Below are 26298 nucleotides of genomic sequence, written 5' to 3' on the forward strand. Positions count from 1 at the left end.
AAATGAGATATTTGTTCAACACTTTGGTTTATAAAACATATTCATATTTTTGTGTTCTTTCAAACTAATCCAACAATTGGATAAGGTATAATAAAAATGGTTTACCTCCTGTAGTACATCAGTTCAGTTCAGTTCAGTCACTCAGTCATATCCGACTCTTTGTGACCCGATGGACTGCAGCATGCGAGGCCTCCCTGTCCATCACCACGTCCTGGAGTTTACCCAAACTAATGTCCATTGACTTGGTAATGCCATCCAGTCATCTCATCCTCTGTCATCCCCTTCTCTTCCTACCTTCAATCTTTCCCAGCATCAGGGTCTTTTCAAATGAGTCAGTTCTTTGCATCAGGTGGCCAAAGTATTGGCGTTTCAGCTTCAACATCAGTCTTTACAATGAATATTCAGGACTGATTTCCTTCACGATGGACTGGTTGTATCTCCTTGCCATCCAAGGGACTCTCAAGAATCTTCTCCAACACCACAGTTCAAAAGCATCAATTTTGTGGTGCTCAGCTTTCTTTATAGTCCAATTCTCACATCCATACATAGCTTTGACTAGATGGATCTTTGTTGGCAAAGTAATGTCTGTGTTTTTTAATATGCTATCTAGGTTGATCATAACTTTTCTTACCAGGAGCAAGCGTCTTTAAATTTCATGGCTGAAGTTACCATCTGCATTCATTTTGGAGCCTAAATAAATAAATAAATAAATAAATAAATAAATAAATAAAGTCTGCCACTGTCTCCACTGTTTCCCCATCTATTTGCCACCAAGTGATGGGACCAGATGCCATGATCTTAGTTTTCTGAATGTTGAACTTTAAGCCAACTTTTTCACTCTCCTCTTTCACTTTCATCAAGAGGATCTTTAGTTCTTCACTTTCTGCCATAAGGATGGTGTCATCTGCATATCTGAGGTTATTGTTATTTCCCCCTCAAATTTGATTTCAGCTTGTGCTTCATCCAGCCCAGCATTCCTCATGATGTACTCTGCATAGAAGTTAAATAGGCAGGGTGACAATATACAGCCTTGATATACTCCTTTTCCTATTTGGAACCAGTCTGTTGTTCCATGTCCAGTTCAAACTGCTGCTTCCTGACCGGCATACAGACTTCTCAAGAGACAGGTCAGGTGGTCTGGTATTCCCATCTCTTTCAGAATTTTCCACAATTTATTATGATGCACACATAATCGCTTTCTGTGTATAGTTAATAAAGCAGAAATAGATGTTTTTTCTGGAACTCTCTGCTTTTTTGATGATCCAGCAGATGTTGGTGATTTGATCTCTGGTTCCTCTGCCTTTTCTAAATCCAGCTTGAACATCTGGAAGTTCATGGTTCATGTATTGTTGAAGCCTGGCTTGGAGACTTTTGAGCATTACTTTACTAGCGTTTGAGATGAGTGCAATTGTGGGGCAGTTTGAGCATTCTTTGGCATTGCCTTTCTTTGGGATTAGAATGAAAACTGACCTTTTCCAGTCCTGTGGCCACTGCTGAGTTTTCCAAATTTTCTGGCTTATACAATGCAGCACTTTCACAGCATCATCTTTTAGGATTTGAAATAGCAGAACTGAAATTCCATCACCTCCACTAGCTTTGTTCATAGTGATGCTTCCTAAGGCCCACTTGACTTCACATTCCAGGATGTCTGGCTCTAGGTGACTGATCACACCATCGTGTGATTATCTAAGTCATGGAGATCTTTTTTGTACAGTTCTTCTGCATATTCCTGCCACATCTTCTTAATATGCTGCTTCTGTTGGGTCCATGCCATTTATTCTTTATTGAGCCCATCTCTACACCAAAGCCTTTGACTGTGTGGATCACAATAAACTGTGGAAAATTATGAAAGAGATGGGAATATCAGACCACCTGACTTGTGTCTTGAGAAAGTTATATGCAGGTCAAGAAGCAACAGTTAGAACTGGACATGGAACAACAGACTGGTTCCAAATAGGAAAAGGAGTACGTCAAGGCTGTATATTGTCACCCTGCTTATTTAACCTATATGCAGAGTACATCATGAGAAATGCTGGGCTGGAAGAAGCACAAGCTGGAATCAAGATTGCCAGGAAAATATCAATAACCTCAAATATGCAGATAACACCACCATTATGGCAGAAAGTGAAGAGGAACTACAAAGCCTCTTGATGAAAGTGAAAGAGGAGAGTGAAAAAGTTGGCTTAAAGCTCAACATTGAGAAAACTAAGATCATGGCATCTTGTCCCATCACTTCATGGGAAATAGATAGGGAAACAGTGGAAACAGTGTCAGACTTTATTTTTGGGGGCTCCAAAATCACTGCAGATGGTGATTTCAGCCATGAAATTAAAAGAAGCTTACTTCTTGGAAGAAAAGTTATGACCAACCTAGATAGCATATTGAAAAGCAGAGATATTACCTTGCCAACAAAGGTACGTTTAGTCAAGGCTATGGTTTTTCCAGTGGTCATGTATGGATGTGAGAGTTGGACTGTAAAGAAAGCTGAGTGCTGAAGAATTGATGCTTTTGAATTGTGGTGTTGCAGATGACTTTTCATTGGAAGGACTGATGCTGAAGCTGAAACTCCAATAATTTGGCCACCTCATGCGAAGACTTGACTCATTGGAAAAGACACTGATGCTGGGAGGGATTGGGGGCAGGAGGAGAAGGGGATGACAGAGGATGAGATGGCTGGATGGCATCACCTACTCGATGAACATGAGTCTGAGTGAATTCCGGGAGTTGGTGATATACAGGCAGCCCTGGCATGCTATGATTCATGGGGTCGCAAAGAGTAGGACACGACTGAGTGACTGAACTGAACTGAACTTGCATGAAATGTTCCCTTGAGGTGAAGTGAAGTGAAGTGAGCTCGCTCAGTCGTGTCCGACTCTTTGCAACCCCATGGACTGTAGCCCACCAAGCTCCTCCATCCATGGGATTCTCCAGGCAAGAACACTGGAGTGGGTTGCCATTTCCTTCTCCAGGGGAACTTTCCCTACCCAGGGATCAAACCCGGGTCTCCCGCGTTGCAGGCAGGCACTTTACCCTCTGAGCCACTAGGGAAGCTAATTTTCTTCAAGAGATCTCTAGTCTTTCCCATTCTATTGTTTTCCTCTATTTCTTTGTACTGATTGCTGAGGAAGGCTTTCTTATCTCTCTTTGCTCTTCTTTGGTACTCTGCATTCAGATGGGTATATCTTTCCTTTTCTCCTTTGATTTTTACTTCTTTTCTTTTCACAGATATTTGTAAGACCTCCTCAGATGTCCATTTTGCTTTTTTGCATTTCTTTTTCTTGGGGATCTTCTTGATCCATGTCTCCAGTACAATGTCACAAACTTCCATCCATAGTTCATCAGGCACTCTGTCTATCAGATCTAGTCCCTTAAATCTGTTTCTCACTTATTAATCACATGGACCACAGCCTTTAGTACATAAAGAGATTCAAATTCAAAGAGTTAAGAAATTTAATGTTCTAAATCAGAGGGATTAAGAAATTTAGTCAGTTTAAACAAGTTAATGAATAAATCTGATGGTCATGGATTAATTCTTCAGCCTTTAGCATTAGTTAAACATACATTTGAGTCAAGGTTTTCTTGGTAGCTCATTTGGTAAAGAGTCCGCCTGCAACACAGGAGACCAGGGTTTGATCCCTAGGTCAGGAAGATCCTCTGGAGGAGGAAATGGCAATTCACTCCAGTATTCTTGGCTGGGAAAGCCCATGAATAGAGGAGCTTGGCAGGCTATAGTCCATGGTGTCCCAAACAGCTGGACACAGCTGAGCCACTAAACCACCAGCGCTACCACATTTGAATCCTGGCTTCTGCCATACACTAGTTTTGTGATCTTGGACAAGTATTTAAACTTGAACTTCAATTTCACTATCTATAAAGTGAGGATGATTTGTAATATTGACAATTCTTATGAAGAGTACAGATAACATATATTTCTTGAAATATTAACAATACTTCACATCAATTGTGAAGTTAGTATGTGTTGATAATAAGGTCACATAACTCCTAGGTGAGTAAAAGGAGAGCAAAATTTCAGTGATTAGGAATTCAGGCCCAAAGGTCTTTCTACTAAGCATTGTTGAAGATACCTAATTCTCAAACCAATTTCTGTCCTATAGAAGCTTTAGTATAGATCTACACTTGTATGTTTCAGTTAATAAAATGCAAGACTAATCATAGGAAGTATGTAACACACAATGTCTAATAATATAGTAAAAGTTCTTGTTCTCTGAGGGTGACTTGAGGAATTCTTTAACATCTTTGTATAAATTCTATTTTTTTTTTAAATCTAAAGTATCTGACTGTCTCTAAGGAAGAATTCTTCTGTATGATTTGGCTGAGGTTCTTGTACATGCAAACATATTCTAGTTATACATGTTCGTGGAGTGGTAATAAAATATGCATAACATTTTTTATCTCATGTTTCTATAAGAAACTAACATACATTTCAGCTTCTAAAAGTGAATTGATTTTCATCACATCTTACTTTACACTAGTGTATCCCATCTCACTGTTATTTATATATACATTTAAGTTGCAGTGACAGTGAAAAAAAAAAAAAAAAAACTGCTTCCAGAATAAAAAAAAGTAGACCTGAGTTGAAATGTTATCAAAATTACTTATTTTTCCACAAGTTTTAAGCATGAGTTTTCCAATTCTAGTTTTTCTTGTATTCAGATTACAAGTCAGCAACAATTTCACTGTCATATAGAAAATTAAAACTACTCCTACCTTCCTAAGGTGTTCAAATCTTTAGTCACAGAATCTTGTGTGAATTATCCTGGAAATCAGTTTTCTAACAGTTTTCTTCTGTTTGTCTCAGGATATTGAATGCCGCCAAGAAAGAAAGCATTTTAATTTTTGAATGTTTTCATATTAATTATTCTATATTTTTGGATACAAAGATGCCCATAACACTGAATTTATATATCTTGATTAAATAGTACTTATAACAGAAAAATTATGAAGTTAGATTCTTAAAAAGGAATATTTTAACTATTTATATAATTTCCCTCTAGCATGCGGTACCATTTTTAGAACTGGTGCTTCTTTCAAATTTGTCATCTATTAGAGTGTAGGACTTCTAAGTTTATTAGTAATACAAATGTTATGACTGAATTAGAAAAGCTTCTGTAATCACTGAAAGGTCTTTGAAAGCTCCAAAGTAATTATATCTTGTAATTATCAGAAAGTAAAGTTCCCCAATCAATCCTACAGTCAAGAAGCATTTACTGGTTCTGAGCCTGCAGCTATATGTGGATAAGATTAGCTGCTAATTATAGGGATGGAAAATAAAGGTGAAATAAGTTTTTCATTTTAACATTTTAATAAGGTTGTTTTCTACCCTTATGAAAGCTTCCAAATCTAGAGGACGGAATGTAACTGCACTTTAAGAATCAATGAAAAGGAAAGCACTGTATTTCAAATTTTATATAAAATAAATAAATATGCTGAATACTTATGCTGTAATTAGTAGTTTAGTTTTATTATACCAACTCATTTATTCAGTGGATTGAATTAAGAAGATGCATAGACTGACAAATAAGCAAATGTTAGTATTTAATGACCTAATAATTATTGCCATATTGTCTGTAAGAATGGCTTTTCTAATCTGTTTTGTTTTAAACTGTACACTTTTAAATTCCATTATTAGGAAATCAATGATCTAGACCATTTTTCGTAAACTATCTTCCACTGAACACCAATTCTACTAATAAACTATTACATGTGATTAAAAAAAAACACATCAGCTATATGTTGGAAATCCTTAGCTAAATGAAATGGTGATGATTATTAATTTGATCCTACAAACTTTTTATATGTACTTTAACTCTTCATTTGAGGGTAGCATGATGTAAAATTTCCCAAACTTAATAAATCAGAGAACTAGAGTCCCCTGGAACACATTTTGGGATATACTAAGCTAAATTTCATCCATTTTCCAGCTTTATTGATTAAAAAAGCAAACTAATACTTGTGATAGTAGTTTCCACTACTCTGATACTTTTAGAACCAGTTTCGTCAAATCTCCACCTAGTTAATTTTATACATTGTAATGGCATTAAAAAATTCTAGGTTATGTTCTTTGCAACAATATTTCTCAAATGTCATCTTTTAACTACCACCAATCACCAGATTAAAAAAAAATCATTGTCACTGATCTTATCTAATAATAATTACTATTTAATAATTATATCACATAAAGTGTTATTTTACAAGCTTCAATAAAGTTATCTATTCAGATTGATTTCTAAAGACCACGGTTTGGTCAAATTCCACTGTCAGTTTCATCTCCTAAATGTGTCTTTACTAAATGTCATTAGAAGTCATTGAAAATGGCATCCGAGATTGAAATGAATGTGTCAGATATTTACATATATTCAACTAACAGAACCAGCGTCACTTTAGCATTCTTCCCACTCCAGTATTCTTGCCTGGAGAATTCCATAGGCAGAGGAACCTGGTGGGCTGCTGTCTGTGGGGTCGCACATAGTCGGACACAACTGAGCAACTTTCACTGACGTTTGGTTCTGAAGACTATATCCTGTCTCCAGAAGACAAAAAAAAAAAAAAAAAAAAAACAACAATAAAAAGGACAAATTTCATTCAAAAACTGGTCTTGAAAACTTTTAACTTGGCAGACAGATTAGTGTTTCCAACTCACTCCTGTTGCTCTGGCCTTTGATATTTATTTCTTCACTATTTGTGGTGGCCTTTAGAGTGATTTTAAAATATACTTAATACTTTATCCATTTCTTTGACCAATAATAGGAGACACATTGAGAAAGATTAAAACTGTGGGTTATCAATCTGTTTAGACCTCAGTTCAATCATCTGAAGATATTATCTTGCTGTCTTATCAACATTAAGAAATCATGATATTTCAGGCCTTAGGGTTTAGGCAAATATGGATAATGAAAGCCTCATTGAGATTTGCCAATTGAGAAGCACTTGAATATCATAAAACTGATTTTTAGTGGCATTACTCATGTCAGGAAAAGATCTTTTAATCTCACCTCACAACTTCAAATCTCCCATTGATTTTCTAAGAATATTTAGCAGGAAGAAGTATAACGTAGCAGAGAAGTATACAAATAAATCAAGTTTATGTCAAGAGTGGTGAAAGTGTGAGCTCAGTGACCATGACTTGAATTCATTTACAACATTTGTTGTTTTTTCAACTCAAATGAAGAAAGAGGAAGCACACTGGTGATGGTTGTTTATTTCTCTCTAAGAATAAAACAGGATATTATTGATTTCAGATATGATTTCTTTTTCTTGTATACAAATATCTTCCCCTATTGTACACAGAGAGCTGAAACATTATCAGAACTGATACCAATGCATTTTCTAGTATATATTATAACCTATAGCATAATAATTACCTAAACCAAAAACATGTACTTTTTTGGTACACGAATTCAGTTCAGTTCAGTTCAGTCACTCAGTTGTGTCCAACGCTTTGTGACCCCATGAATTGCAGCATGCCAGGCCTCCCTGTCCATCATCAACTCCCAGAGATCACTCAAATTCATGCCCATCGAGTCGATGATGCCATCCATCCATCTCATCCTCTGTCATCCCTTTCTCCTCCTGCCCCCAATCCCTCCCAGCATCAAAGTCTTTTCCAATGAGTCAACTCTTCGCATGAGGTGGCCAAAATATTGGAGTTTCAGCTTAAGCATCAGTCCTTCCAAAGAACACCCAGGACTGATCTCCCTTAGGATGGAATGGTTGGATCTCTTGCAGTCCAAGGGACTCTCAATAGTTGTCTCCAACACCACAGTTCAAAATCATCAATGCTTTGGGGCCCAGCCTTCTTCACAGTCCAACTCTCACATCCATACATGACTACTGGAAAAACCATAGTCTTGACTAAATGGACCTTTGTTGCCAAAGTAATGTCTCTGCTTCTGAATGTGCTATCTAGGTTGGTCATAACTTTCCTTCCAAGGAGTAAACGTCTTTTAATTCCATGGCTGCAGTCACCATCTGCGGTGATTTTGGAGCCTACAAAAATAAAGTCTGATACTGTTTCCACTGTTTCCCCATCTATTTGCCATGAGGTGATGGGACCAGATGCCATGATCTTCGTTTTCTGAATGTTGAGCTTTAAGCCAACTTTTTCACTCTCCTCTTTCACTTTCATCAAGAGGCTTTTTAGTTCCTCTTCACTTTCTGCCATAAGGGTGGTGTCATCTGCATATCTGAGGTTATTGATATTTCTCCCGGCAATCTTGATTTCAGCTTGTGCTTCTTTCAGCCCAATGTTTCTCATGATGTACTCTGCATATAAGTTAAATAAGCAGGCATTATTAAGGCAAAATAAAAAGTTGCCTTGCTATTGTCTCATAAAGTGTGTATAGTATATACAAAGAGCATTAATTCATTCAACACATTAAATAGTTTCTTAAAATGTACAGCAAGGCATATCAATATTGTGAACATAATTGCTCTAATACTTTTAGTACCAGTGACATATAATGTGGCATAATCTTTCCATATGGAAGTGTGGATAAAACACATTTCTTCTTAGAGTATAATGATTGCCACTAAATTTATACTGATTTTAAAAGTTTATGTCAGTTTTATTACATTTTCCTATTTTTTATTGTGAGGACTTCATCAATGTTGAAAGAAATATTTATGTTTTTGGTTCTTTTCTAAGTATTTACCTACAAAAATTTTCTATTTCATACTTTCAAACATTACCTTGAGGTTTTTATGTTGAAGACTCTATTTATTTCCCAGAAAAAAATCAGTACTATTTTGGAAAATTAAATGAAAGCATTTATGGTTTCATGCTACTATGTGTCAATACCACCTAGAATTGGAGTTCTTTTCATTTTGAAATGACGTGGCATCTCTCTAAATTATGTGTGTTATTATTTAATACCTAAGTGCTTTTTCAGTTCATGGAATATTTTTCAGACATTCACCCACATTTATGAATTAAATCTCTCCAAAAGCAGAATAATTGCATCTGTCATTGTCTGCTGCTCCCTACTCAGCGCCCCCTCCCCGGCCCCCTCATCCCCAATCCATTACCAGCCTCTTTTTGTCCTCCTTTCTGATCCTAAGGAATGCATCATCTGAGCCAATGTGTTATGAGGAAAATGCTGGTTGACTATAGCCAGCAGAAGGAAGCAGTCAGATTAAACTCTAAAAGATTAAAGAGCAGGACTAGTGAAAGGTGTTTTCCTTAGTGCTTTCCTTGAAGAAGCTGAATTCTTCCATACCCCAGATTCAGACTGATGTACTTTTTCTACTCTCACATTGCCCCACTAATAATTTTTCCCTAATTTTCTGGGACTTTGCCACTTCCTAATGTTGTTAATTCTTGGATATTTTATCCTCCTTTATTTGATCTTTTAAGATAGCCATACTTTTATAAGTGATTCCTTACTAGTACTTCTTTACTTAATAATCTGAGTGAAATTTCTTCTTGCTAGTACCTAGATTCAAACAGTAGTTTAACAAATTTAAATATAAATGATAACAAAGATGATATACACATTGCATAAACATTAAAATAAAATAAAGTGGATGAAATAAGAGAACAATAAGATCTTATGGTGCATGTGCAGCTTATAAAACATTTACCAGAAAGTAGTGGGGTTCTTTAAATAGCATTAATTATTAATTTTGTATTTAAGTTTCAATTTTAATTAAAACTTGTTATTGCTTTATTTTTCACAAATAATCAATTAAAATGTAGTCTATGAAATAATAAGAAAAATACTTTGAAGCTTTAAAATCTTGAGGGAAAAATACATATAAACTAACAAATTTAAGAATAAATAAAAGTCTAATTTTAGTTACATATAAGCATGTAAACAAATAAATTTCAAAGAATTAAATAGATAAATGAGAAAAAGGCAAAGCAACAAAACAACTTATTACTTCCCATTTCAAGTCCAACAGATAAAGATCTTAGATATGGATACTCTGTCCTCACAAGTATAAGGTTTAACATTTGAAAACTCAACAACTGTTTGTAAATACATTAGAGCAATGATGTCACAGCAAATTGCTGGTCTCAACATTAAAGTGACAGACAGGCAGATGCAGAAGAAAATCACAATTTGGTATAGCAGAAATCCCCAAGCATACATCTCCTTGGGAACCAGTGCCAGTATAGAAAAACCTGAATTGTAACTAAGGAATTGCTGCAGGCACAGTATGGAAAAATATGTCAGTTTAAAACTTCAGGGGAAAAAGACAAATATATGACATTATCTATATAAGAAATCTAAAAAAGGTGGTATCAATGAGTTTATTTATAAAACATAAATAGAGTCACAGATGTAGACAACAAACTTATGGTTACCCATGGGGGAAAGTAGAGGGGAGAAGGATAAATTGGGTATTGGGATTAACATATACACACTATTATATTTAAAATAAATATTAATAAGAGACCTACTGGATAGCACAGGGGACTCTACTCAATATTCTATAATGGCCTATATGGGAATAGAATCTAAAAAAGAGTGGCTATACAGATATGTATAACTGATTCTTTTTGCATATAGCAAAAACTAACACAACATTGTAAATCAACTACATTTCAATAAAAATCTGAAAAAAAAACACTTCAGGAAAACAAATCATAGGGATTCCTTATTGTTAGTTTTATCTGCTGGAGTTCTGCAGGGTCTCTCAGTGAATATTAGATAAAAATCCTGTAGAGGATCAAAGTAGACTTTTGTGTTTTTTTTTGTTTTTGTTTTTTTGTTTTTTTTTTTTTGAAATAGCCATCTTGAAATACATAAGACCATTCTGTTCATAATAAGGCCTGCTCTCAAGAGTAACTGTTTACCAAAGCCTAGCCTGTTGGAATTTTAACAGAGCCTAACTGACCTAGAGGGAAAGCAATACTCAATTTCACCCCACACTAGCCTTCCATGTCAGCAAAGGAAAATATCTGACTCTAGACACCTTCAGTCTTTCTGTCCTACTTAAAGCAGGAAAAAAATCCTGAGTGACATTGTGAAGTTCACAGCCTATGGGCATAGGCATACTAAGAGACTGAGACCTATCAATTGGTCTATATACCTTTTCTCCTCACTCCACACTTTACCACATTACCAAAAGCCTATTTAGAGCAATGCCTTTTATCCAGTATACTTTGTGTAGTTATCAAGAGAAAAAAAGTTACAAGATGCAACAAAAGGTGAAAAGTACAGTTTGAAGAGACAGAGCAAGCTAGGCATCAGGAGCATACTCAGATAAAGAAATGATGTTGGAATTATCAGACTAGGCATTTGAAAAAAAATAAAATTATATGAATAATATGCTAACAGCTCTAGTGGAAAAAGTAGACAGCTTTCAAGAACATACGGGTAATGTAAGTAGAGAGATGGAAATTCTGAGAAAGAATCAGAAAGAAAAGTTGGTACTCAAAATCACTGTAACAGAGAAGAATGCTTTTGATGGGCTTAAAGTGTACTGAACATGGATGAGGAAAAACACATATGAGCTTGAGGATCTGTTAATGGAAACTTCCAAAATGGAACACAAAGAGGAAAAAACAAATACTGCAATAAATGAAATAGAATATCCAAGAACTGTGGAACAAATACAAATGTATTACATACACATAATGAGAAAACCAAGAGCAGGAAGGGAAAAAGGAAAAGAAGGAAAATTAGAAGCAATAATGATGGAGAATTTCCACAAATTGATATTGGACACCAGACTATAGACAGAGGAGTCTCAGATAATACTAGGAAGGATCCATGCCAAAAGAAAATCTGCACTAAGTCATGCCATATTGAAACTGCAGAAATCAAAGATGAAGAAACAATCTTGGAGAAGACCAAGGAAAACTAACTCATCTATGAAGGAAAAAGAGAATAATTATATTTCACATCTCTTCAGAAATCATGCAAGCAAGAACAGAGTGGGGTGAAAATTTTAAATTGTTGAGAAAAAGAAAAAAAAAGATTCAACTTTATATCATAAATATATCCTTCAAAAATGTAAGTTAAATAAAAATCTTCTAAGACAAAAAAAATTGAGGGAATATGTGGTCAGTAAACTTATCTTGAAAAAAAATTAAAAGAAATTTTTAGAAAGAAGGGAAATAGGGCTAAAATTCAGTTCTACATCAAGAAAGAAAGACAATTAGAGGAGTAAGTGAAGGAAACATCAAAACTTTAATTTTCATTATTCTTAATTTATCTAGCAGATACAAGTTTATTCAAAATTAAAATAGCAAAAATGTATTTGATGATTATAGTTATGTGTAAGTGAAATGAATGATAGAAATCTTACAATGAGTGAGAAGGAAAAATTTGGAATATTGTTATTATAAGTACTTGAGCTTTCTGTTAACTGGTACAGTGTTATTTAAAGTGAACTTATATTAATTTTATATTGAAAATTATAGGGCAAACACCAGGGTTTAAAAAAAAAAGAGGAATAATTGGTATGCTAAAAAGGAAAACAGAATCATATAAAATGGTCAGTTAAAACCAAAAAGGGCAAAGAAAAGAATGGAATACAAACATAAGAAGAACAAGGGTAATAAACAGAAACAGTAACAAACATGTTAGATATGAATCCAAATATGGGGCTTCCCTGGTGGATCAGACAGTAAAGAATCCACTTGCAATGTAGGAGACTTGTGTTCATTATTGAGATATTTGACAAGGTAGGAATAAAACTGTCTTTGTTTGCAGATAGAATGTGATTATGCAGAACCTGAAAAGATCCTCAATAAAGCTCCTAATTAATTATATAGAAAATTTTCAGGAGATAAGGTTAATATACAAAAACTAATTACTTTCTTATATACCATCAGTGAATAAGTGGAATTTGAAATAAAAATCATGATACCATTTACATTAGCACCCAAATAAATGAAACATTTCAATACAAATCTAACAAAGTATATGTTTAAGATCTATATGTAGAAAGCTACAAAACTGATGACTAAATAAATAGATATTGCATTCAGATCAGTTCAGTCTCTCAGTTGTGTCTGATTCTTTGTGACCCCATGAACCGCAGCACACCAGGCCTCCTTGTGCAACACCAACTCCAGGAGTTTACCCAAACTCATGTCCATTGAGTCGGTGATGCCATCCAACCATCTCATCCTCTGTTGTCCCCTTCTTCTCTACCCTCAATCTTTCCCAGCATCAGGGTCTTTTCCAATGAGTCTGCTCTTCACATCAGATGGCCAAAGTATTGGATGCTCAGCTTCAACATCAGTCCTTCCAATGAACACCCGGGACTGATCTCCTTTAGGATGGATTGGTTGGATCTCCTTGCAGTCCAAGGGACTTGCAAGAGTCTTCTCCAACACCACAGTTCAAAAGCATCAATTCTTCAGTGTTCAGCTTTCTTCATAGTCCAACTCTCACATCCATACACGATCACAGGAAAAACCATAGCCTTGACTAGATGGACCTTTGTTGGCAGAGCAACGTCTCTGCTTTTTAATATGCTATCTAGGTTGGTCATAACTTTCCTTCGAAGGAGTAAGTATATTTTAATTTCATGGCTGCAGTCACCATCTGCAGTGATTTTGGAGCACCCCAAAATAAAGTCTGACACTGTTTCCACTGTTTCCCCTTGTTTTTGCCATGAAGTGATGGGACCAGATGCCATGATCTTAGTTTTCTCAATGTTGAGCTTTAAGCCAACTTTTTCACTCTCCTCTTTCACGTTCATCAAGAGGCCCTTTAGTTCTTCTTCACTTTCTGTCATAAGGGTGGTATCATCTGCATATCTGAGGTTACTGATATTTCTCCCAGCAGTCTTGATTCCAGCTTGTGCTTCCTTCAGCCCAGCATTTCTCATGATGTACTCTGCATAGAAGTTAAATAAGCAGGGTGACAATATACAGCCTGACGTACTCCTTTTCCTATTTGGAACCAGTCTGTTGTTCCATGTCCAGTTCTAACTGTTGATTCCTGACCTGCATATAGGTTTCTCAAGAGACAGGTCAGGTGGTATGGTATTTCTATCTCTTTCAGAATTTTCCACAGTTTAATGTGATCCACATAGTCAAAGGCTTTGACATAGTCTTTGACTATGCAGAAATAGATGTTTTTCTGGAACTCTCTTGCTTTTTCCATGATCCAGCAGATGTTACCAATTTGATCTCTGGTTCCTCTGCCTTTTATAAAACCAGCTTGAACATCTGGAAGTTCACGGTTCATGTATTGCTGAAGTCTGGCTTGGAGAATTTTGAGGATTACTTTACTAGAATGTGAGATGATTGCAATTGTGTGGTAGTTTGAGCATTCTTTCTTTGGGATTGGAAGGAAAACTGACCTTTTCCAGTCCTGTGGCCACTGCTGTTTTCCAAATTTGCTGCCATATTGTGCGGCACTTTCACAGCATCATCTTTCAGGATTTGAAATAACTCAGCTGGAATTCCATCACCTCCACTAGCTGTGTTTGTAGTGACGTTTCCTAAGGCCCACTTGACTTCACATTCCAGGCTCTAGGTGAGTGGTCATACCATCGCAATTAACTGGGTCATGAAGATCTTTTTTGTACAGTTCTTCTGTGTATTCTTGCCACCTCTTCTTAATATCTTCTGGTTCTGTTAGGTCCATCCCATTTCTGCCCTTTATTGAGCCCATCTTTGCATGAAATATTCCCTTGGTATCTCTAATTTTCTTGACGAGATCTCTAGTCTTTCCCATTCTACTGTTTTCCTCTATTTCTTTGCACTGGTCGCTGAGAAAGGCTTTCTTATCTCTCCTTGCTATTCTTTGGAACTATGCATTCAAATGGGTGTATCTTTCTTTTTCTCCTTTGCTTTTCACCTCTCTTCTTTTCAAAGATATTTGTAAGGCTTCTTCAGACAGCCATTTTGCTTTTTTGCATTTCTTTTTCTTGGGGATGGTCTTGATCCCTGTCTCCTGTACCATGTCACGAACCTCAGTCCATAGTTCATCAGGCACTCTGTCTATCAGATCTAGTCCCTAAAATCTATTTGTCACTTCCACTGTATAATCATAAGTGATTTGATTTACATACTCATACATAAAAAGACTCAACGTTGTCAAGATGTTTTTTATTCCTATCATGATCTATAAAGTCAATGCAATCCTACTCAAGATCCTGGCAATTTATTTTGTAGAATATGAGAAACTGATATTAATGTTGTATGTAGAGACAAAAGACTCAGACTAACTTCAACACTTACATGATATTGCAGTGCTCATGAAAGAGTAGATCAATTAACCAACTGAACAGAATAGAGAACCCAGGGAGCCAGTGGGTGTATGGGGATTCCTGTATATTCTGCTCAGGTTTACTATGAACTTAAAATTGCTCTAAAAGTAGTCTATTTATCACATTATTAAGAAAAACTGGAATTATTTCCTGGGTACCAATTTTTTAACTAACATAAGTTAGTCATGAAATCATTTACTTAAAAATAAACTCAGAGTTAGGGTTTAGGACTTCCCAAGTGGCACTAGTGGTAAAGAACCCACCTACCAATGCTGGAGATGTAAGAGATGAGGATTAATCTTTAATTTTTGTTCAATATATACCTTCTTTTTAAATAAAGCAATGCATAGTTACATGTAAATGGCATGTTCAGTGTTATCTATTACTGTGCAATTAGAGTGCTATTTTACATATTGTAGTGAATTGAATTGCACATCCACCTTGAAGATTGTCTAAATTCTTTCATGCTCCTAAGACCTAATTACTATTAGAAAGCTAAAAAAGTGAGTTTTAGGAATTACATTTCAAATTCCACAGGTTCCAGAAAGTTATCATTTGAGTTTGTTCATCTGTGTAGTTTCTGCTGCAGGTTCCTTAGCAATATACACTTCTCTACTTTAAAGCATGATATATGGAATACCTAAAGAAGGAACTTGTGAGCATCTTGTTTCTTCCAAGTAGGAATCTTGGGGGCTTTGACAGAAATAGATATAAACCACATGAGTAAGATTTTAGTAAATTTCTAGATTATTACTTCATTCAGTTGCATTATGAAATTTATAAGCAGTGATAATATGGCAGATTTTTGCCTCAAAAGTCTTATAATTTACTTCTGTTGACACAGATGTATGTTCTTGGAAAGGCTGATCTTATATTTTATTAAAAACTCGGGGGAGCGGTTGAAAAAAAGTAGAATTGATATTAAAAGCAACATTTGCAAGGAGACTTGGTTATATCCCTTACATGTATGCCGGAAAGACTGAGAAAATGCTCTCTATAACATGTCATCAGAAAATTAGATTGCTGTTAAACAAGGGAGGTTGTTTCTGAGGGAACAGCCAGCTTGGTGGACTGGATAAAATAGCCTTTCAGCGTTGGTACAATGTAGAAATGTATGACTACAGACGTGTAGATATGTGTGTACAGAGTAATGATCTATAGGAAATGAGCAAAAGTATTATATCGACAAAGCAAAGAAATAAGATGTTATGACTTTTTGATATTATTTTTAGATTATTAAAAAATAATTATTTTGTTGCAATGGAGATGTCAACATATCCTTAAATCTTTAAAAAATCTCCTTTAGCTATCATATATTTAAAAAAAAATTTAGTCGCAAAGCAGCTTGGAGGAGTGGAATGGGGTGAGTATAGGGGTGGGCAAGTTAAAGAGAAATGTGTCATATATATATACTTATGGTGGGTTCATGTTGTATGGAAGAAGCCAACACAATACTATTAAACAACTATTCTCCATTAAAAATAAGTTCATTTTTTAAAAAGCAATCTTATATCAATGATCAGCCTCTACATAGATGTCTTCCTTTTATCACTCCCCATAGGAAGCCAGGGAGAAATTTTAAGAGCAGAATTAGTCTCACTTGCTGATATCAATGTACACTCAGAATTATGAGCTGCCCTTAGCTCTTATGAATGACTATCTGCTATATCCTCAGAGACTCCCTGAAGATTCTTTAGAGTACCTTGGACTGCAAGGAGAGCCTATCAGTCCATCCTAAAGGAAATCAGTCCTGAATATTCTTTGGAAAGACTGATGCTGAAGCTGAAACTTCAATACCTTGGCTGCCTGATGTGAAAACCTGACTCATTTGAAAAGACCTTAATGCTGGGACAGATTGAGGGCAGGAATATAAGGGGATGACAGAGGATGAGATTGTTGGATGGCATCACTGACTCAATTGACATGAGTTGAGTAAGCTCTGGGAGGTGGCGATGGACAGGGAAGCCTGGCATGATGCAGTCCATGGGGTCACAAAGAGTTGAACACAACTGAGAATTGAACTGAACTGAACAGAGACTCCTACTATAAGACTACTTATTTCTCTCATTTATTTCCTCTAACATCAATTAGGCTTGATAAAGCAGAAAAAGCCAAATGTCACATTTGGTGTGTTTCTGGATGACTGCATTGATTTTCGGCTTGTGGATAAATTCAATTACATGCAGCATTCAGAGGTTTCTGTAATTGTAATTTTGTTGGATCTCCTCACTCAATAACTTCTCAATTTCCTAATCTCCTGTAAGGTCAAATGTAGCAGAGTGTAGAGTAATTTTTTTTAAAGCAGTACATGAATAAAATTCAATACTTAATAATAAGCAAAGCAAATGCTATTAAACACTCAGCATTTGATGTTTAAATTCCTATTAATTGCAAAGTACCATCTGCTCAATTTCTGTGGCTCCATGGTATCTGGAATCCTGGATCCATGATTTAGAAAATGAAAGCTGAATTTCTACCTCAGTGCTTTGGATTTACCAGTATTAATATTTGAAAGAATTAATTATGTAATCTTGGAGCTTTAGTTTACATTATAAAGTTTGTATCAATATATACAAACACACCTCCAAAAAAGAGCACAAATAAGAGTACTTTTCCAGGACAAGATATAGGAGGAAGAGAGGAAGAGATGGGAGAGTGATAATGAGAGAGCTATTCTCAGGAGTATTCGTAGAGTTTGATGAGGGAAGTTGTTTTTCTGTTAGACTTTCTTTCTACTTATCTCATATACAGTCACTTGACCTATCACTATATATTTCCAATTACTGACTCAAACTGGCAATTGGCAATTGCCACATGATGGCATACACACACACACACACACATACACACACACACACAAATTTTATAATGTACTACAAAAACACAATTTATATCACTCCATTAGCAGTGGTATATTAAATTGTTGATGTTCCATCCTTTGTTTCAAGTATCATACCCTGTGTCATCTATGTCATTGATTCTTGAGCTCAGCTCCGACCATTCACTTCCCAGTGATTTCCTAATTTGTAGTTTTCTTGTTTCTTTCCCCATGAACCCCTTGCCCATATCTTGCCTTTTGTTTTGTATGGAATAGTGGAAAGAGTGCTGATCCAGTTGTGAGATCTAGAATCTGAATGCTAGTTCTGCTAATTCTAAAGCACTTCCCTCACTGAACCTCAAAACTCTCATGTGCGGTAGTTATCCCACAGGGCTCTTGTGAAGATTAAACAATGAATTGAATAAGTGAAGCAAGTCTGACCAGACTGAATGGCCTCTAGAGCATAAGACAATTATCTTAAATGACAATAACAGGACAGAAAAGCATGTATAAACTTTTAATTAAATTTACTGTTGAAACACGTATTTTAGTAAGCCCTGTAAAGAAACTGATAAAATTGTAAATACCAGTTATTTTTAGGTTGGCAGAGATGCTTATTCATTTTATTTTTTTATATGTCACTGTTTTTATAAGTTTCTAATAAATATGTTTTGACATAAGAGAAAATATGTATGATAAATCACTAGGGTAAATGAAAAGGAACATCTCATATTCTTGGAAAGGAATGAACAAGAGTAAGAAATAAAACTGAAGTGAAAAGTTTTAAAATAGAGTAAAGCAAAGATTCAATTACTTGCTGTCACTTAACTTCTCTTTTCTCTCTGAAGTAGAAGATAAAATGGTCCACTGAGATCTGAAAGGAAACAGTGTATAAGGAAACTTAAAATTATCCTGAGATGAGAAAAAAAATCAACCTGCTGTTGATGTCAGAAATTGAAATAGAGAATTTAGACTCACTCTATTTAAGAAAAAACATAGATAATTGGTATATATAGATATTGATACAGATAAATTAGAAAGCAAAGGTGAATACAGAGAAGGATATTTTCCTATCATTAAAGGGCACACACACAGAAAAAGCGGAAACAAAGACAAAGCACAGTTATGCCAGGTATACACCAAATTAGCGGGAACAACAAGCAAAGAAAATACGAATGCAAGGATACTCATCTAGATCAAATACAGCCCTGAAAATTAAGGGCAAAAACAGATGCAAGAGATAAAGTATGTTGGTGGTGACTGGAAGTAACCCATTCTGACAATTAGAATTTTGAGAAATAAAAACAAAATAAAACAAAAAGACTCAGAATGGTAGTGAGACGAGTAAGCACAATTAAGACAGCATTTTCATAAGACCCTCTTTCAGATCTATGGGAATCAAAAACAACGGAGTGGATGTAAAAGGACTGAAGGTGGTAAAATGTATGACTTTCAGCTCCCTAGGAATCAAGAAGTTTCTTTATGTAGGAAGAGACATTGAAAGGGCTACATTCCATAGAGAAGACACAGATTTTGAAAATGTATAACACTCAGCTGACTAGTGACCCAGGTTCAGGGACCAGGAGTATGAACAGATGATACAGTTTTTTAAAATGATTTGCTATAGACACAAGGCTGATAGAACAAGTAATTATAAGATATTTTGTTGATAGGTTTTAGAGGATGTGGAAAATATCAAGGGAACTTAGAATAATTATTCAGCTACACATGTAGTTAGTCTCCTAATGTAAATTATTCACTTATTAGGATATTTGAAATTGTTATACAGGTAATGTGAAAAATGTAACAGCATAAGCCTATGGCATGCCAATGAGAATGTTTGTTTGAAGTCATATGAAAAACATGATATCTGAAGCTGGGTTGGTTAAGGAACTGAGAGAACAGATCGTTGAATTGATATTTTATGCAGATTTTAAAATCACCAAAAAATAATTATATGAGTCAAGGTAGAAAGAAAAGGGCTCCTGTTGTTAGTGAGATGTTTCTAATGTACAGACAATCTTTGTCTTAATTTGATTCGACTCAAGATTTTCCCAGCTTTATGATGGTGCAAAAATGATCATCTACACATTCTGTAGAAACTATACTTTAAATTGTGAATTTTGATTTTTTCTTGGGTTTTCAATATGCATTACAATACTCAAGATGCTGGGCAGAGGCAGCAGTCCATGTGGTCGCAAAGAGTCGGACAGGACTAAGTGACTGAACTGAACCGAACCTCTCTCTCTCTTCCCACAAACCCCTCACATACAACTGAGATTTCTGGATACTTACATATATCTCTGGTACTAGCTAACTTATCCACAAACTGATCAGCCCTTATGTTCAGAAAATTTAAACAGCAATAACAGAGTCTTCCCATGATGATGTTAGAAGCAAACCTCTTTTCACATCAACAAATTTGTTTCTAGAAAACAAAGTCAGAAAACTAAATGCATGTAAGACTGTTCCACAAGTCATGTGAATGATCACATTTCCTCGTTTTAGATGAATCAGCTCTGTTGATGAATATTTTCTGATAGGACTATTTGAGACAGAACACAGCAAGGCTAGTTCTTAGTGTGCAACAGACACTTCTGTATACCCAGTGCAAAATTAACCAGTTAGGAAAATCAAGAAGCAAGTGTACTTAACTGGTCCTGGTGATGGAAAATGTATAGAAAAGGCCAAAACTTATTTACTTGTTTGATTAGCTGTTTATTTTCTTTAACAATCTGATCATGAGGAATGTTTCAATCTTCTGGTCCAATATGTGAATGGAGGCATATCGTTGGGACAAGTAGGGTTCCCATGAGTTCCAGACAAATTTATACAATATATCTGGGAAGGGCAGAGCTAGAAACACTATAATACCAACTATAAATAAGTGAGCAGAACATAAGTTTACAGAGGAGATTACATTGATATCTCCATTCTATCTATATTTATATCTATGTGTGTGTGTGGTATGTGTGCTCAGTTGCTTGGTCATGTCCAACTCTTTTCAACTCTATGAAACCTGCCAGGCTCCACTGCCCATGGAATTTTCCAGGCAAGAATACTGTAGTGGGTTGCCATTTCCTCCTCCAGGGGATCTTCCTAACTCAAGATTGAGCTCATATCCCTTGCATCTCCTGCACCAGCAGGTGGACTCTTTACCACTGTGCCACTTGGGAAGCCCATTCTATACCATACCCCTGTTTATAGCTACATCTTCATCTACATTTGTATAGACATATATGTTTATATATGTACATGTCAAGTAATTGCTTATGGTCATAGTTATTAAGTGGCAGTTCAATTCAGTTGCTCAGTCATGTCCGACTCTTGGCGACTCCATGGACTGCAGCACAGCAGGCTTCCCTGTCCATCACCAACTCCTGGGGGCTTGCTCAACTGATGTCTATCGAGTGAGTGATACCATCCAACCATCTCATCCTCTGTCGTCCCCTTCTCTTCCTGCCCTCAATCTTTCCCAGCATCAGGGTCTTTCCCAGTGAGTCAGTTCTTCACATCAGGTGGCCAAGATATCAGAGTTTCAGTTTCAGCATCAGTTCAGTTCAGTTGCTCAGTCGTGTCCGACTCTGCAACTTCATGGACTGCAATACAAGTGGCAGAACAATATAAAACTCAGGTTTGCTTGGACCCAGTACTCCCTGTTCATAATTTCTAACCGTTTTGAAAGACTATGATTATTGCTTATTCACATGTTTTATACCATCTATATGTGACTATGTTAAAAATTACCAAATTATATACTTACAAATATATATATTGTAAGTATTATGCATTCCATATGAACATGAAATGATATATAAAAAGTATATAAATTGGAAGAAAGAATGGGAATAATCTGATATAGGGACTAAGGCATAGTTATAAAATACATAAAATTACGTTTTTGTGTGTTCTATACTATGATAATATTGTCCCTGGAAATGGTTTTGTAGGTTTGTAATTTTAGTTCTAAAAGTGAAGACTGGCCTTGGCATTAATGACAGAAGGAGTTTGTGAAACTGTTAATTCCAGTTATGACAAAAGTTAAGTTTAGTTCTGTTGATTCGTTTTGCCCAATCAAAGCTTGATAACAGGTGAATACATTAAGAGCAATAAGTAGTCTCAGTTTCTTATTGCTGATTGCCGTGATATTTTAAAGCTTCAAATCAATAATTAGGATAATTAAGTCATTCAGTGTCAACCCTCTATTCAGACATTTAAAACTTTTAAATAAATAGCTGGAATACATCCATATGACATTTAGTTATTCTGAGATGTTTTGCTCTATACATGATTACATACAAAAGAGGACTAATGATGTATTTACAAATACACTGAAGTATAAGAATTTGCAGTAGGAGTTCTTAAAGTTAACTTCTGAAGAGGTAGAATAAGACATTGTTTAACTTGGATGCACAAAACTCTAACATTTCCATTTTCATGAAACATGTTCACTCATCCCATCACCATTTAGAGAACTGGAGACAGCTGATAGCACCCCCCATGGTGTACTTGATCCATCTGTTCATCCATCAACCCTATGGTAAATATGCAAAATGAGAGGTTTGCCTTAGGTCATGAAACTAAAGGCAAAATTCAGTCCTGGCAGTTTAAAAAAGAAAAAGAAAAAGCCAACACACTTTTTGTTTGGCTAAATCTGTACCAAAGTTATTTTGCTGCGAATATAAAATTATCCAATTAAAATCTGAATGATTCGTCTCAAACAACTATGTCAAATCCTATTTTACATTTAACAATAATTTAACTGACCTGAAAAGAATTCAATTAGTTGAATCTATATAGTAAAAAGTTTGTAAGAATAGTATTTACATTTTTTATGGATAACTTGTAAGGACTCTGTAATTATATACATTTTTAAGTGTGGGAAGGGGGCTTCACACTATATTCTGGATGTGATGGTGGTAGTTTAGTCACTAAGTTGTGACCAACTCTTGTGACACCATGGAGAGTAGCTTGCCAGGCTCCTCTGTCCATGAAATTTCCTAGGCGAGAATACTGGAGTGGGTTGCCATTTCCTTCTCCAGGGGATCCTCCCTACCCAGGGATTAAATTTGTGTCTCCTGCATTACAAGTGGTCTCCTGCATGGGAGGCAGATTCTTTACCACTGAGCCAGCAGATATAACGGTAAATTATAACAGTCCTCCACAAGTGGTCCATATGGTGTCTCCTTGTAACAGAACACCTTGATATCCTTAGTCCTTGATAGAAAATAATCTATATATTGAAACATGAAATTCTGCATGTTAAATTGTCAGAAATCTCTACCATCTACCTAAGTGATCAGACAAGGTTAAAAGTGCATTTATATAAAGCAAATACATAACTTGTCTTGCAATATATTCTGAAAAAAGCATAGTCATGTTTTACCTTAATCTACAGTATTATACTTATTGAAGTCTATATCACATTAGTAACCTTGAATTCTAACTTCTATATCCATTTATTAATAGTATTTTTCTTATTCATTTATTTCTTCAACAAATATTATGAAACATTAATTATGGATGTCATTTTAAAATATTAGGAATACTACAAAAAATGAGTTGCCCTCAAGTTTCTCATGGGAGAGACAGATAAGTAAGTATGTAATTAAAGTGCAATCTCATACAAAGCTTACTTCAAGAGGATAAAGTGACCCATAGATAGGGTATATAATCTAGGAAAACTTTATAGTGAAAGTGATCTCTAAGATAAGACTAAAAAATTAGTAGAATCAATGAGAGAAGGAAAGAACATTCTATGTAGAACGAATTGAATATGTAAAGTTCCAGAGGAGATGATGGGTATGGCATCTTCAAAGAATCATGAGGTTTTAAACATGGAGAGGACAGATTAGAAATTGTGGTGGTGTGAGAATGATACTGTAATGGTCATAACAAGAGAGAAATTTAGCAGCTCTGGATTCAATTTAAGTCAGAGAGAATCACTACTTGACCAAAACAGTGAAAATAAGAATAAGAAGAAATGAATGGAAGTTAAGCAAAATCAGTTAATGATTTTCTAGAAGACTGAATGGAGTTTTGCACATAGTAATTTGAAATAAATAAAAAACAATCATCCAATCAATAATATACTGAAAAATGTATGTAGAGGTCTGGTAAGCAGTGATTAGTCTCTTGGGAATGAATTCTGGAACACAGGAAAGATTTCTGGGAAACAATTACATATGACTGTGGGAGAGGAATGATTTTATATTCTTCTTTTAACATTTTTCTTATTTTTGAGCAGCCAGTCTCAGTGTTCTATGGAGGTGTATGACAGTTCAATCAAAGATAAAGATGACTCACTTCTTGACATTTTTAGGTGTCATCTAATTCTCAGTCAGAAAATGGAAAGGGTTCATGGCAGACAGAAAAGTTTTAGGCAAAATATAATGAATAAGAGGTAATCTCCAATTCACTGGTATGGCAGTAAAAAATTATTATATTTTTTTATGGGTGAAGGAAAATCATTGTTATAGACGGGAACCTGGTGGGCTACAGTCCATGGGGGTCACAAAGAGTAGGACATGACTTAGCGACCAAACAGCAAACAGACCCCAGAGAGATCACTTTTCCCTTCTGCCATATGAGGACACAACAAAAAGACTGCTCTCTATGAACCAGGAAACGGGCTCTTATCAGACATTAAATTTTCTGGCCTCTTGTATCTTGGACTTTCCAGTCTCCAGAATTGTGAGAGAGAGAGAGGAAAAAAAAAAAATCCCATTGTTTATAAGCCACCCAGTCCATTGTATTTTCTTCATAATGGATTAAGGTAGTCATTGCGACTGTCTTAAGGAGAACATACATTTGTGTGTATCTGTGTATGTTTAGAAGAAGGGTGGCTTACAAGGTGAGGAAACATGAAGCCAGCTTCATGATTTATGTTTCAGGGAGGTAGCCGGGTAAATATGTTTGTTCATCTGTATCCAGAAAAGATATATGCTCAATTTCCTGATCAAAACCTGAAAGAACTAGCAGACCCAGAGGAGAGAAACAGCTGTGTGGCATATTTAGAAAAAGAGTCTTAGCTTCACAGAAATTTCTAAGACCTAGGATGGCACAGGAAAAGAATAATTGTGGTGCTTCTGCAGTAACAAAGAAACAAAGTAGCAGTGGAAAGGTCTTTGAAACTGGTGCAGTGAAACATTTGAAGTCCAAAATATAGATGAAACTAAGAGAAAAGGACGGAGAAGGCAATGGCACCCCACTCCAGTACTCTTGCCTGGAAAATCCCATGGACGGAGGAGCCTGGTGGGCTGCAGTCCATGGGGTCGTGAAGAGTCAGACGATTGAGCGACTTCACTTTCACTTTTCACTTTCACGCATTGGAGAAGGAAAAGGCAATCCATTCCAGTGTTCTTGCCTGAGAATCCCAGGGACGGGGGAGCCTGGTGGGCTGCCGTCTATGGGGTCGCACAGAGTCGGACACGACTGAAGCGACTTAGCAGCAGCAGCAGCAGCAGCAAGAGAAAAGGAAGGGCTGCAGAGTAAATAGATTGAGGTGTCTTCTACAATGGCAAATTTTCTGCGCAAAATAAAAATTAAGAAATATTAATATATATTTGCGTTTTGTTGTTGTTTAGTCATTAAGTTGTGTCTGACTCTTGCAACCCTATGGACCATAGTCCGCCAGGCTCCTCTGTCCATGGAATTCTCCAGGTAAGAATACAGGAGTGGGATGCCATTTCCTTCTTCAGAGGATCTTCATGACCTAGGGACTGAACTCACGTCTCCTGTGTTGGCAGGTGGATTCTTTACCGCTAAGCCACCAGGGAAGCCCCATATACTTGAATATATACAGTTAACTTTATATAGTATATGCAGTTATAATTCTTTTAAATGAAGATACAATGTGCATAAAATAAAATATAGCAAGCTTAAGTGGTTAATTCATTGAATTTTGAAAATTACAAAAATCCTTGTAACCTGCACACTACACAGGGTACAGAACACATCTATCATCCCAGAAAACTCATTATTATACCCTCCCATTCAAATCCCTCTTTCATTCCAAAACAAACCATAGATTTGTTGTGCTTTTATGGTATTTCGTATGATATTCTGGCTTCATTTAGTATTTTTGAGATTAGTTATAATATTGTGTTTATCTGCAGTTCCTCTTTTAAATTGTTGGGTACTATTCTATTCTATAAATATGTCACAGCTTCATTACTTTTTTGTTGATGACTATTGGAATTATTTTTAATGCTTTTGGTAATACTAGGACTACTGTAAATCTTTCTCATTTTTTTTAAAGATGTTTTCCTGCTTTTGGATAA

The sequence above is a fragment of the Capra hircus genome, chromosome 9 (genome assembly GCF_001704415.2).
Source record: "Capra hircus breed San Clemente chromosome 9, ASM170441v1, whole genome shotgun sequence".
NCBI lineage: Eukaryota > Metazoa > Chordata > Mammalia > Artiodactyla > Bovidae > Capra > Capra hircus.